This window comes from Narcine bancroftii, chromosome 6, assembly GCF_036971445.1.
Source record: "Narcine bancroftii isolate sNarBan1 chromosome 6, sNarBan1.hap1, whole genome shotgun sequence".
Lineage (NCBI taxonomy): Eukaryota > Metazoa > Chordata > Chondrichthyes > Torpediniformes > Narcinidae > Narcine > Narcine bancroftii.
The window spans coordinates 218,834,278-218,848,097 of NC_091474.1; positions in this window are offsets into that span (position 1 = coordinate 218,834,278).

Genomic DNA, 13,820 nt, shown 5'->3' on the forward strand with positions numbered 1-13,820 from the left:
GTGCGAGAACACAGCCTTGCTTCACGCCATTGTTAATGGAGAAGGGTTCAGAGAGCTCATTGCTGTATCTGACCCGACCTTGTTGGTTTTCGTGCAGTTGGATAACCATGTTGAGGAACTTTGGGGGGCATCCGATGTGCTCTAGTATTTGCCAAAGCCCTTTCCTGCTCACAGTGTCGAAGGCTTTGCTGAGGTCAACAAAGGTGATGTAGAGTCCTTTGTTTTGTTCTCTGCACTTTTCTTGGAGCTGTCTGAGGGCAAAGACCATGTCAGTAGTTCCTCTGTTTGCGCAAAAGCCGCACTGTGATTCTGGGAGAATATTCTCGGCGACACTAGGTATTATTCTATTTAGGAGAATCCTAGCGAAGATTTTGCCTGCAATGGAGAGCAGCGTGATTCCCCTGTAGTTTGAGCAGTCTGATTTCTCGCCTTTGTTTTTGTACAGGGTGATGATGATGGCATCACGAAGGTCCTGAAGCAGTTTTCCTTGGTCCCAACAAAGCTTGAAAAACTCATGCAGTTTGGCATGCAGAGTTTTGCCACCAGCCTTCCAGACCTCTGGGGGAGATTCCATCCATACCTGCTGCTTTGCCACTTTTCAGTTGTTCAATTGCCTTATATGTCTCATCCTGGGTGAGGACCTCATCCAGCTCTAGCCTTAGGGGCTGTTGAGGGAGCTGGAGCAGGGCGGAATCTTGGACTGAGCTAACAAAGGACAAGAAGATACCTATGTACTGCAATGCAATCACTGAACTCCACTTAGAGGACGTGCCCATCGGACCAAGGGGCATTAAAGTTTTGTGTGATATTTCATCGGGACTACCCTATCCCATCGTTCCTGTTGCCTTGAGACACCAGATTTTTGACACCATGTATGGGTTAGCCCACTCTTCAATCTGGTCAACCATCAAAATAATTTCCAGTCATTTTGTTTGGCACAGACTCCGGAAACTGGTGAGGCACTGGGCCAGAACCTGCATACACTGCCAAAACTCCAAGATACAAAAACATGTAAAGGCACCACTACAGCCTTTTCAGCCAACACATAGGAGGTTTGAACATGTGCATGTAGATGCCATTGGCTCACTACCAATGTCTAGAGGATCAAGGTACCTGTTTACGATGGTGGGCAGATTTACCACATGGCCTGAAGCAGTTCCCAAGGCACACATGATGGTGGAGATGTGCGCCAGGAAGCTCGTTACAACCTGGATTTCATGATTCGGTCTCCCTGCCCACATTACATAAATTCACATCAACCATATGGTATGCAGTAAGAATTCAGCTCCACAGGACAACGGCATACCACCCACAGTCAATCGGCCTGGTGGAATGGATCCACAGTCACCTAAATTCGGCTCTGATGTCCAAGGACCAGGCTGGATAAACAAACTTCCCTGGGTCCTTCTGGGCATCTGCACAGTACCCAAAGAGTATTTGACAGCATCTTCAGCTGAACTGGTCTATGGAACTGCACTTTCAGAGATTTCCTTCCAAGCTAAAGGATGCACCAACGGAGATCCTCACGAAACTCAGGGAGAGGCAATGGAATTTAGCCCTGATACCCAAGTCACACCATGGAATAGTACCATCTTATGAACTTAACAAGCTGCAAAGGGCTGGATTTGTGTTTGACCGCAGAGGACCACACAGAACATCCCTGCAATGGCCATATAAAGGGCCTATAAAATAATTTGACACAACAGGATGACCTGTGTTTTGCAAATTAGGGGCCGGGAAGAAACTTTCACGGTGAACCGCCATAAGCCAGCATACCTTGACATTGAACAGCCGGTTATGATTCCAACCACTGCTGCCACCGTTGATGCCAGATCTGGGGGTGGGGTCATGGCTCACCGACGCAGCGAGCAAACCAGCCCCAGCAGTTGCTGACAGGAAAGCAACTAACAGCATCTTGCGGGACTTTACATGTGGGATGAGACTCGCACCGGAAGCCCACGTCACTTCCACCCCATAGGACGCGGGGGCTAAAGGGAAAGGGCGAGGGTGTTTGAATCATGAGTTTTCTTGGTTTTTGAATGAAGGAATTTGCTGGACTCGGCTCGTTTCTTCCACACTTCTCACTCAACAAGGACAATCTCCATTGCTCATGTGGCACTCCGCCATAATTCATATAAAGCACCTTACAAGAATAAATAAAAATAGTGCATGAAACGTCCAAGAAAGGCAATGCATTTGGTTCATGGTTCATTCAGGAATCTGATGGCAGTGGGGAAGAAGCTGTCCTTGTGCCACTGAGTGCTCATCTTTAGGCTCCTGTATGTTTTTCCTGATGGTAGCAGAGTGAAGAGGGTATGGCCTGGGTGGTGAGGGTCCTTGAGAAAACAAAAGCTGCATAAAGCCACCAAATCTTGTAGATGTCCTCAATGGAGTGAAGTCTGCAGGCCGAGTTAACAATCCTCTGGAGTTTTTTCTTGCCCTGACGGTGATGCAACCAGCCAGAATGCTTTCTATTGTATACTTGTAGAAGTTTTCAAGAGTCTTTGGTGACATACTGAATCTCCTCAAACAAAGAATAGCCGCTGGCAAGTCTTCTTCATGATTGCATCAACATGGAGGCTCCAGGACACTTTCTCGAAGATGTCGACACCCAGGAATTTGAAGTTCTTGACCTTCTCCACTACTGAGCCCTTAAAGATGACTGGATTATGTTCTTCTGACCTCCTCCTGAAGTGCACATCATCTCCTTGGTTTTGCTAACATTGAGCACAAGATTTTTGGTGTGACACTACTCATCTGGCTGAACTATCTCCCTCTTGTAAGTTTCCTCAGTGCTGTTTGTGATTCTGTCAACAACTGTGGGGTCGTCAGCAAATTTTTAGATAGCATTGGAATTTTGCCTGGCCACACAGTCTGGGTGTATAACGAGCAGAGTAGTGGGCTAAGCATGCATCCTTGAGGTGCGCCTGTATTAATAGTCAGTGAGAAGGGGGCATTGTTTCCAATTCGTACTGACTGTGGTCTTCCGATGAGAAAGTCAAAGATCCAGTTGCAGAGGCCCAAGGTTTGGAGCTTCTTGACCAGCACTGAGGGCATAATGGTGTTGAAGGCTGAGTTGCAGTCTATGAAGAGTAGCCGTATGTATGAGTTGCTGTTTCCAAGGTGATCCAGAGCTCAGTGGAGATCCAGCGATATTGTGTCAGCTGTGGATGATAGGTGAATTGCAGTGGATGTAGACCTTTGTTTAGGTACATGCCAAGATCAACCTCTCAAAGCATTTCATTGCAGTAGATGTTAGTGCCACTGGGCAATAATTGTTGAGGCACCTCACACTACTCTTCTTGCCCTGCTATGTTTGAAGCCCTTTTGAAGCAGGTGGGAACCTCTGACTCCAGCATTGAGAGGTTGAAAATATCCGTGAACACTCCGGCTAGTTGGTTGACACAGATTTTCAGTACCCTGCCATGTATGCCATTAGGCCATGACACCTCATGAGGGTTTACTTTCTTGATGTTGGCCACAGAGACAGATGGCACAGGGTCCTCAGGCTTTGCAGAGATTTTAGTAAGCATTGTTGGGTTCTCCTTCTCAAAGCAGGAATAGAAGGTGTTCAACTCATCAGGTAATTAAGCATCACAGCCCATCTGTCATGTTCACTTACACTTTGTAGGCTGTAATGGCCTGAACTCCCTGTCATGGCCGGCCTGTATCCATCTATATCTCCACTTTGCTTCAGAGATAGCCTTCTGGAGGTCATACCAGGACTTGTAAAGATCTGGATCCCTGGCCTTAAATGCCTTTGTTTTTGCCCTCAGCTGGATATGAATCCTCTAATTTATCCAAGACTTCTGCTTGAGCAACACCTGGTATATGCAGGTGGGCACACACTTGTCCTTTAAGTCTGAGGATGAGTTCTTGAATACGATCCAGTCCACTGATTCAAAGCAGTCCTGCAGACGCTCCTCTGTCTTTGTTGACCATCTTCGCTACTGGTGCTGTAGTCTTCAGTCTCTGCTTCCACACTGGGAGAAGAAGCACAGACATGTGATCAGACATGCTGAAGTCGGCATTCTTCATGATGGTGCTGCAGTTATCAAGTATGTTGGCTCACATGTTGAAGTGCCAGTTGATGAAGTAGACAAAGACGATGTGGTCAAACAATAATCATGGCTTTTATTAGCAGAAACTCATGGTACAATAATGAAAGACAATAGATGCATATACAGTTCTATCCAAGGGGAGTTCCCTTTGGCTGTGCATTATCTCTACTGTTAAGGACACTGTATTGTTTCCAATTCTGTTAGTACAGCAAGTCTCACCAAAGGGGAGACAGGCAGCTTGGCAGACATTCAACACAATCTCCACCCCAGCAGAAGAAGGATTAAAATCAAAAGGACAGCTGCTAGGAAAGACTGAAGCAAGCGATACATGGATACCATGTTTGGCCTTGAGATACTCTAACAGCCAAAATACGCCAGTATCTAACAAGCAATCGAAATATAATGAGATGTTTTATGAATATGTCAGCCTATCAGGTTGTTTACGAATTCTGGTGCTTCGTCTCAAAACAGCTGGCTCCTTTGCAACCATGGGAACTGGTACAGGTCCAGGGTCTGTAGTGTGCGAAGGACTGGCTTCTGGACCCGCTCCAGAATCACCAACATGAGGCAGTGGAGCCTCAGCATGGCCATCTGAAAGCTTACTAGGGGTCACAGGCTGGGGGGGGGGGGGTGAATCCAACCTCTCAGGCTCACTCTGAGTAGGGGTGCGAGGAAGGGGCAAACCTGGTGAGGCCAGATCTCTTGGGGGTATAGTGTCAGTACTCCCGTCTGGGAATTTACCATGAGTGTAGTTGGGGTTAGTATGCAGTAACGGAACTGGTTGGACTACAGGGTTTGTTTTATGCGCCCGAACATTGCTGTTCAGCAGCACGGTTCCAGGCTCAGATAAACAGGCTGGCCAGTCCATCTCAGTTCCTGATTTCCTAGGAAAGGCAAACATACATTCATGGGGTGCTTGATTTGTTGCAGTACACAATAAAGACAGAATAGAATGTAGTCCCTCAGGCAGCATCTCCTGCCACCGGGTTACAGGGTAACCATGTGTTTTTAAAGCAAGATTAACAGTCTTCCAGACTGTGCCATTAGCCCTTTCAACCTGCCCATTACCCTGCGGGTTGTAGCTCATGGTACGGGTGGTGGCGATCCCCTTTCATAGCAGAGCTCACAGCAGTTCAGCGCTCATGAATGCTGAGCCTCTATCGGTATGAATATAATTGGGAAAACCAAAAATGCTGAAAATTCTGTCAAGTGACTTAATGACAGACGTTGACGAGACGTCAGGGGAGGGTATCACAAAGGGAAACCTGGAATATTTGTCAATTACAGTAAGGAAATATAAATTTTTGTTGTTGGAAGGTAACGGCCCTTTAAAATCTAAGCTAATCCTCTCAAAAGGTCGGGTTGCCTTGATGAGAGTGGCCTCTGGAGCTTTGAGGTATTGCAGTTTGCATTCTGCGCTAACAGGACAGCTTTTAGTCAGTTTCCTAACTTCTTCCAGAGAGTAAGGAAGGTTGTTAGCCCTTATGTAGTGGAAGACTCTCGTGACTCTTGGGTGGCACAGTCTGCTATGGATCTCTTTTAGCCCCTCCAGCTGAGCACCAGCAGCAGATCGTGACAATGTGTCAGAGGGATCATTTAACCTGCCCGGTCTGTACTTGATCTCATAATTATGTTGAGAGTTCTATTCACCAGCATGCCATCTTATTGTTCTTGATTTTACTTTTGAGTTTAGGACTGAACATGTAGGCTACAGATTTCTGATCAGTGACAAGAGTATATTTTCTGCCGGCTAGAAAGTGTCTCCAGTAGTGAAGCCTGGGCTTCTTTTTCAATGGCAGGATGTTTACGTTCAGGTCTGCGTAACGTGCGGGGGGAGAATGCCACAGGTCTGCCCTTTTGATTAAGGGTTCCTGCCAAGGCACAATCTGAGGCAAAAGTTTCCACTTGGAATGGGACATCCTCGTCAATGGATGAGAGTGCAGCTTTGGCAATATCAGCTTTAATTCTCTCGAAAGCCTTCAAGGCCATTGGAGAGAAAGGAAAAGATTTAGTGTAAAAACGAGGGTGTGCCTTCATGGCGTAGTCCCGAACCCATTTGCAGTAGTAGGAAAAGAATCCCATACACCTTTAAGGGCTTTTGCTGAGTCTGGGGGTGGTTACTTCTTAAGGGGGGCCATACTTTCCGGGTCGGGGCAGATTTCGACCTTGCGAACAATGTAGCACAGAATGGTTAGCTCTGTTGCGTTGAACACACATTTGCCCTCGTTAAATGTAAGGTTGAGTTCTTTAGCTGTTGCTAAAAATTTCTTTAAGTTGTTGTCATTCTCAGCCTGTGATTTCCCACAGATAGTGACATTATCCAGATAGGGAATCGTACCCTGTAACTCATACGTCCTAACAATCTTATTCATTTCCCTCTGAAACTCTGACACACAATTAGTGACTCCAAAAGGTACCCTTTTAAACTGGTATAACCTCCCATCAGACTCAAAGACTGCATAGGGTCATTCTTTTTTTTTTAATGAGGATTTGGTGGTAAGCTGCTTTGAGGTCGATAGTGGAGTTCACTTTGTATTGTGCTATCTGATTAATCATTTCATTGATGTGTGGCAGGGGGTAGGCATCCAGGTTAGTGTAACAGTTGATTTGCTGCAGTCAATAGTCAGTTGTTTCTTAGTGTGATTTTTCACAACTACCACCTGGGCTCACCACTGACTCTTACTGGGTTCAATTACTCCCTCTTTCAGCAATCTCTGGGTCTCAGATTTGATAAACTCATGATCCTCTTTGCTGTAAGAACGGCTCTTAGTGGCAATTGGCCGACACTTGGGGGATAAATCACTGAAAATGGAGGGAGCTTTGATCTTTAATGTGGACTGACCACAGTAACTAGCACGGGGGATGGTAAGTGTGGGTAGTTGCCCACCAAAATTTAACACTACACTGTTCATCTGAGATTGAATATCTAACCCCAGCACCCCAGGGGCGCAGAGCTCTGGCATAATAAAGAGCCACACATCAGCCAGGCAATGTCCCTGCAAATTTAAAGTAACTTTACACTTGTCCCGTAAGTTCACTACCAGCCATTGATATATTTTCCTTTGCTGGATATCTCCACATATTTAAGACTCTGGCAACTCTCTCGTGGATGTAGCTGTTAGCACTCCCCGAGTCTATTAGACAATCAAGAGTCTCACCATTCACCTCCCCCTTCATAGTTGACCGTTCCAGTCCATAATATCCCCCAAGCTTTGGAGTCAATTGAGCTATCGCAGGGGATCTCACCTCGCCTTCACTTGAAGTCGATTCAGCCTGCTCGTCTGAAGATTCGCCCTTTTCTCAGTTGTCTTCCATTCCTGAAGCTCCAGGATACATTTACTTTGTGCTTCTCTTCTTTTTATCATTGGGAGTACTTTTTGTCTTACACGCCAAGTAAAGTGGCTGAGTTTCCCACAATAGCTGCAGGTAGCAAATTGAACCAGGCACTTCTGTCTGGGGTTCCAGCTCTTATCACAGAAGTAGCATTTTTCAGGGGTTCGCCTTTTTACTTCCTTCGGGGTTCCAGCACTCCTGGATGTTTCCTTTTCGGTTTCTATCATTTCATTGGACCGCATGGCACTTCTCAGTGTTTTGGCTAGAGTGACTGCTCAGTCGTAGGTTAAGGGCTCTGTCTCCAGCAGCCTCTTTCGGATGTAACTGGAGTCAATCCTGTTGACTAAAGCATCTAGTTTCAAGGCATTGAGGTGTTGTTGCAGATTAACTGCCTTGACATCACATTCGTTGGCCCGCGAGTCGAGGGCAAGTGCACAGGCAGCATCACTTTCCCTGGGTTTCTGGCATCTAGTCAGCAACTGGTGTCGAGCAAGCACCACATTCACCACATATGTGTTTTGTTGGTGGTACTCAGTTAGAGTCTTCTTCAGGTGGGCCTGATTGAAGTCCCCTTTAATGATCGGGAAGGCATCCGGATGTGCTGTTTCATGGATGTTAATGATAGAGCTCAGTCCCTCCAGTGCCAGCCTGACGTTAGCCTGGGGTGGAATGTACACTGCGACCAGGATGATGGCAGTGAACTCCCTCAGCAAGTAGAATGGGTGACACTTGATCGCCAGATGTTCCAGGTTAGGGGAGCAGGACTGCGTCATAACTGTCACATCTGTGCACCATGATGAATTGATCATGACATAAATGCTGCCTTCCCTAGTTTTTACCTGACGCTGGTATCCAGTAAGTGCAGTGGAGGATGTAGCCCTTGGGCTATAGCATTGTGTCCGGAATGTCTTCATTTAACCATGTTTCTGTAAAGCATATTACACAGCACTCCCTGATGTCTCTTTGATGCTGTAATCTGGCTCAAAGTTCATATGAGTTTGTTCTCCAAGAATTGTACATTTGCCAAGAGGATGGCAGGGAGTGAAGGTGGGGAGGTAATGTCTCTTTATTGTACTAAATTTTCTTATTTATCCTTGTTCTGAAACACTCTTGGTGAGGAGCTCAATTCTTTCAACTGATAAGTTCTTTTCTTCTATTAAAATTCTTTACATGAAAACCCTTTTTACTTGACTGAGTGTATCAAAAGGCATAAAATTGATTGGATTTCTTGAGGCACCACTTGTTCTTCCAGTTCTTAAGTGCTACATAAGCAACAGAAAGCAACAGATATCACTTCATGATGAGTCTCCTACTGAGTATCACATCACCTTTACTTTAATTCCTGCAATGTAAATATATTCTTTTACCTCCTGCACTCTCATTTTGAACATGACATGCATAGATCAGCTTTTCAAACACAAATCTCTTTTCACAACTACACCAAACTGCTCACACACTGGCCGCACAGTTTGTGTTTAGACGTGCATATGTAGGAATGAGTAATCTTCGACAAACAATTGCTATATTTAACACTTACATTATTCTGGAAGATAATAATATAAATCATGCATTCGGAAACAACTAAATACATATGTAGAGGCAAAGATACGAATGAAAATCACGCTATGAATGTGTTTAATTGTCAAAGCACATATTTTTCAATCTGATATTAAATTTCTCTCTAAAGTAGGTCTCTCTAGTATGGTGTGGAAACAGATCCCACAGCCTGACTTGTTCATGCCAACCAAGATAGTCCCATTTGCCTGAGTTTGGCTCATACTTCTAGCATCTTTTCTGATCCATGTACCTGTCAAAATGTCCATTGAATTATCTAATTGTCCCTTCTTCTACCACTCCCTCTAGCAGCTTGTTCTATATACCCACCACCCTCTGTGTGAAGAAGATACCCCTCAGATAGTTTTTACCCTCTCACTTTAAGTCTATGTCCTCCACATTTAGTTTCTGCTTTTATGGGAAAAAAAAGCCTATGAGTATTTGTTTATTTATGAACTTTTATAAAGTCCCCTCTGAGCCTCTTACTCTCCAGAAAGAATAATCACAGCCTATTCAGCCTTTCCTTATAATTCAAGCCTGTTGTGTTGTGTAGGAAGGTAAAAGTTCAGCGGATTCAAAGAGCAACAAGACTTGTCACAGGTTAAACACAGCGAGGATCTTAATTAAATCACATGTAAGGATCTTAATTAAATCACATCACAACAGGGAGAACACACACTGTACTCTCAGTCACACAACACAGTATAATCATTCACATCAAATTTAGCACTGCTGATACTAGTTCAGCTTACACTCATACAAACACAGTACAACCCAGTCACATTGGACTTAACCAATACGAGCAACATTGTACACACTTATAACAACGAAGCATTACAATACACTTTGTTCCTTGTCTCACCTGGGCACAGATCCAATGCTATCTAAAACACTAATGTACAACATCCCCAATCCCTATGTAGTGCACACATTAAGACCGACTCCTCCAGTGTTGTCCACAGTTCATGATCTGGAGTGAAGCAGGGTTCACCTCAGGACAGAAGAGCAAAAAAGGAAGAGCAACTTCATGTGATGGACTTTATAGTACAATAAGCTGGAAAGTCCAACCCAGGTAATCACAAGGTGATTAAAGAGGCGAATGATCAGATGTACACTAATGGGTGGGCAGACTCCAACCTTGATTGGCAGATGATGTGACATCTGACTAAGTTACAGAGAGGTCCCGTGACCCTCCACAATATAAGTTCCCACCAGATTCCAGATGGAGTGGTCACATGACCCTCCCTCATCCACACGACACAGCTCCAACAACATTTTTGTGATTTTACTGCACTCTTTTCAGCTTAATGATATCTTTCCTATGGCTGGCTGACCAAGACTGCAAACAACAAATGTGGTCTCATCAATGAGTTATACAGTTGCAATCCTTCTGTACTCAGTGCCCTGACCAATGAAGGCAGCCCTGCCAAGTGACTTCTTCACGACCATGTATACTTATGTCACCACTTTCATGGAACTATGTACCCGGTATCCCCAAGTCTCTTAGATCTGCAACACTCCCTTGGGCCCTACTATTCACCTTTTAAGTCCTCCCTTACCCTGTAAAAGACTCCAAAGGGGAATCATGTCATGGCTAATATGTATATATTTATAATCATAAAAATATTATCTGTTTTTTAATCATATTGGCATAATCGTATTTAGGATATACATACAAATTCAATTGTTCAGAACCACTTCATTGACTAAAAATGCATTGATGCACCTTAAAAGTTCCACACTAGTAAATTATATGCAACTACCAACAACTTTGGAAGGGAAGGGGGTAGATTTTGTAGAATTGTAATATTTTTTAAAATCTTTTTCATTTAGCAATTTTATGTTTGTTTTAGTGCATAATATATTTTTTGTTTTTCTTTTAGTCTGTTTGTTAAAGTATTTTTAATTTTATTTTTATATATAATTCTTCTTTCTTTGGCTTGGCTTTGCGGACGAAGATTTATGGAGGGGTAATGTCCACGTCAGCTGCAGGCTTGTTTGTGGCTGACAAGTCCGATGCGGGACAGGCAGACATAGTTGGAGCGGTTGCAAGGGAAAATTGGTTGGTTGGGGTTGGGTGTTGGGTTTTTCCTTCTTTGTCTTTTGACAGTGAGGTGGGCTCTGCGGTCTTCTTCAAAGGAGGTTGCTGACCGCCGAACTGTGAGGCGCCAAGATGCATGGTTTGAGGCGATATCAGCCCACTTGCAGTGGTCAATGTGGCAGGCACTAAGAGCTTTCTTTAGGCAGTCCTTGTACCTCTTCTTTGGTGCACTTCTGTCACGGTGGCCAGTGGAGAGCTCGCCATATAACACGATCTTGGGAAGGCGATTGTCCTCCATTCTGGAGACGTGACCTACCCAGCGCAGTTTGATCTTCAGCAGCGTGGATTCGATGCTGTCGGCCTCTGCCATCTCGAGTACTTTGATGTTGGAGATGAAGTCGCTCCAATGAATGTTAAGGATGGAGCGGAGACAACGCTGATGGAAGCGTTCTATGAGCCATAGGTGATGCCAATTACTACACCAGTATATTCCTTTTTACATGCTTACTCTGTTTAATGGTTTTTACTTGTTCATTATTATTGAAAACAATAAAAATATTGAAAAAGAAAAGTTGCATACAAATGCAAGTCTTCTGGATTAAAGAGAAAATCCACAGGTGGCAACTTCACTCAACTGAAGCAGCTAACTTCCCTGGATACAAATAAACCATGCAGCAGATGCCTTGCCGATTTTCTTTTAGTTTACAGGTACAAGACAATTACCTATCCCTGTAGTGATGTCATTTTTTTTTCCAATGAAATATAACTTAAGGTGAAATAAATTGTTTGGAGTCATGAGATTTGTATCTAAAGCCCTCCTCTCTTGCCTGGTTCTGCTTAATAGTCTCAGATGCAGGAGGTAGCTTTTCATAATCTCTGCATGGTCTGCTGACTGCAATTTCCGCTTTTATTTTACATTTCTAGCGGAGTTGTTCAAGTGAACCGGTACGGACTTGAAGGGCCGACATGGCCTGTTTCCGTGCTGTAAACGGTTATACGGTTATACGGTTAATTGTGGCTTTTGGAGTAAAACATGACATGAACTCCTAGACAATTAAACAAAATTCTTAAATTAAGAACAATACACACGATTCTCTGAACCTTCACTGGAAACTTTACACAGAGACCAAATTCTAACTAAAGTTGTGCTTGGTGTCTTTTAAAATAATTTAGAATTGAGAGCAATGGAACTATTATGAGTGGTTTAACAATTTATATAAATAATGTATTTTTAAAAAATTTTGGCAATTTTTAAAAATTGTTTTTCATATGTAGATAGTTTCAATTTGGGCCTTTATCCCTTCAATATTACCTAATAAAAATAACATTGGAGTTTGTGGAAATTTAATTGCATTAACCCATTCTAAATAAATCACCAAATTTGTCCGAAAAGGACTCACTTTGGAGCAAGACAAAGGGGAATGTAAAAAAATACCGATGTCCTGACAACACTGATCAGATAAACCTGATTTCAATTTGTTTAGCTTTTGCGGAGTAAGATATAATTGGTGTAAAAAAATTATATTGAACTAACCTATATCTAACATTTACAGTATTTGTCATACTACCCCGACTCAACTCTGACCAATTTATTTCATCAATTTTAACATTTAAATCTGTCTCCCAATGTTGTCTGGAATATGTTTAATAGTTCCCTTCTGCAATAAAGCCAAAATAAATTTCTTAATATATCTACTATGTATCAATATTTCAACATTACCACATTTCAGTAATAACCCAATTTATCTCTTAGGTCGAATCGCATATTTATTTTTTTAATTGATCAAATTAAATGTCATTAAATTTCTTCCTACTTAGTAATCTTCTGTATATCTAATTCCTTTCAGAAACCAATATGTAAAAATTGATTATCATTGAAAATGGAATAAGTCAGTTTTGATTCAACGGCATTTTAGACTGAACAGCACTCCTCGTTCCAAATTCATCATTTAGTTTATTCTAAATATTAATCAAATGCTTCAGCTTCCTTTTCCCCAGATAATAACTTTGCTTCCCATTTATAAATAAAGTTACATTGTTGACACTAATCTTGCACTGTATATAACTGAATCAAATCATCAAATACCATTATCATATTTCTGCCTCCCCAACATTGATCACAGTTCAATAAAACTCTACTGGCCGCAAATTATCCTGGGATTTCCTGGGAGGGATGTGGGAGGTACCTTACATATATAAGTCTTCGTTGTTCTTCTTTGATCCCTTGTCAAATGGTTCTGAGACCAGCAGTTAGAAAGATGTGAGAACCTAAAATTAAGCTTTGGCAGCAGATTGAGATTTTTAAAATGATCAGACACATTGATTAAAGGGCGTTAGATTTTCAGTTTGCATATGAGTGGACTTTCAATTTATTCTAAGATCAGAGAAACTAAGAACATGAATACATTATTAACAAATCACATGTAAACTTAAAGATTTGAAACAGATTTTTAAAGGGCGTTAGATTTTCAGTTTGCATATGAGTGGACTTTCAATTTATTCTAAGATCAGAGAAACTAAGAACATGAATACATTATTAACAAATCACATGTAAACTTAAAGATTTGAAACAGATTTTTTTTCTAAAGAGCAGTAGCTATCTGAAATTCACCTGGTTCTTGGTTCTTTTAACTCCTTTGAAATAATTGTAATCCTACTCATTTTTGTTAAATACTGTTCATAAAGAGACACAGATTGAGATTGAAGAATTGGCCGTTTTCACCAGGATATCCTGAATATTATTTTCTCAATCTGATCATGAACAGGAATTTCTACGATTCTGGTTATAAGTGAGGGGAAGGTTTACGATTCTGGTTTCTTCATGTCTGGTA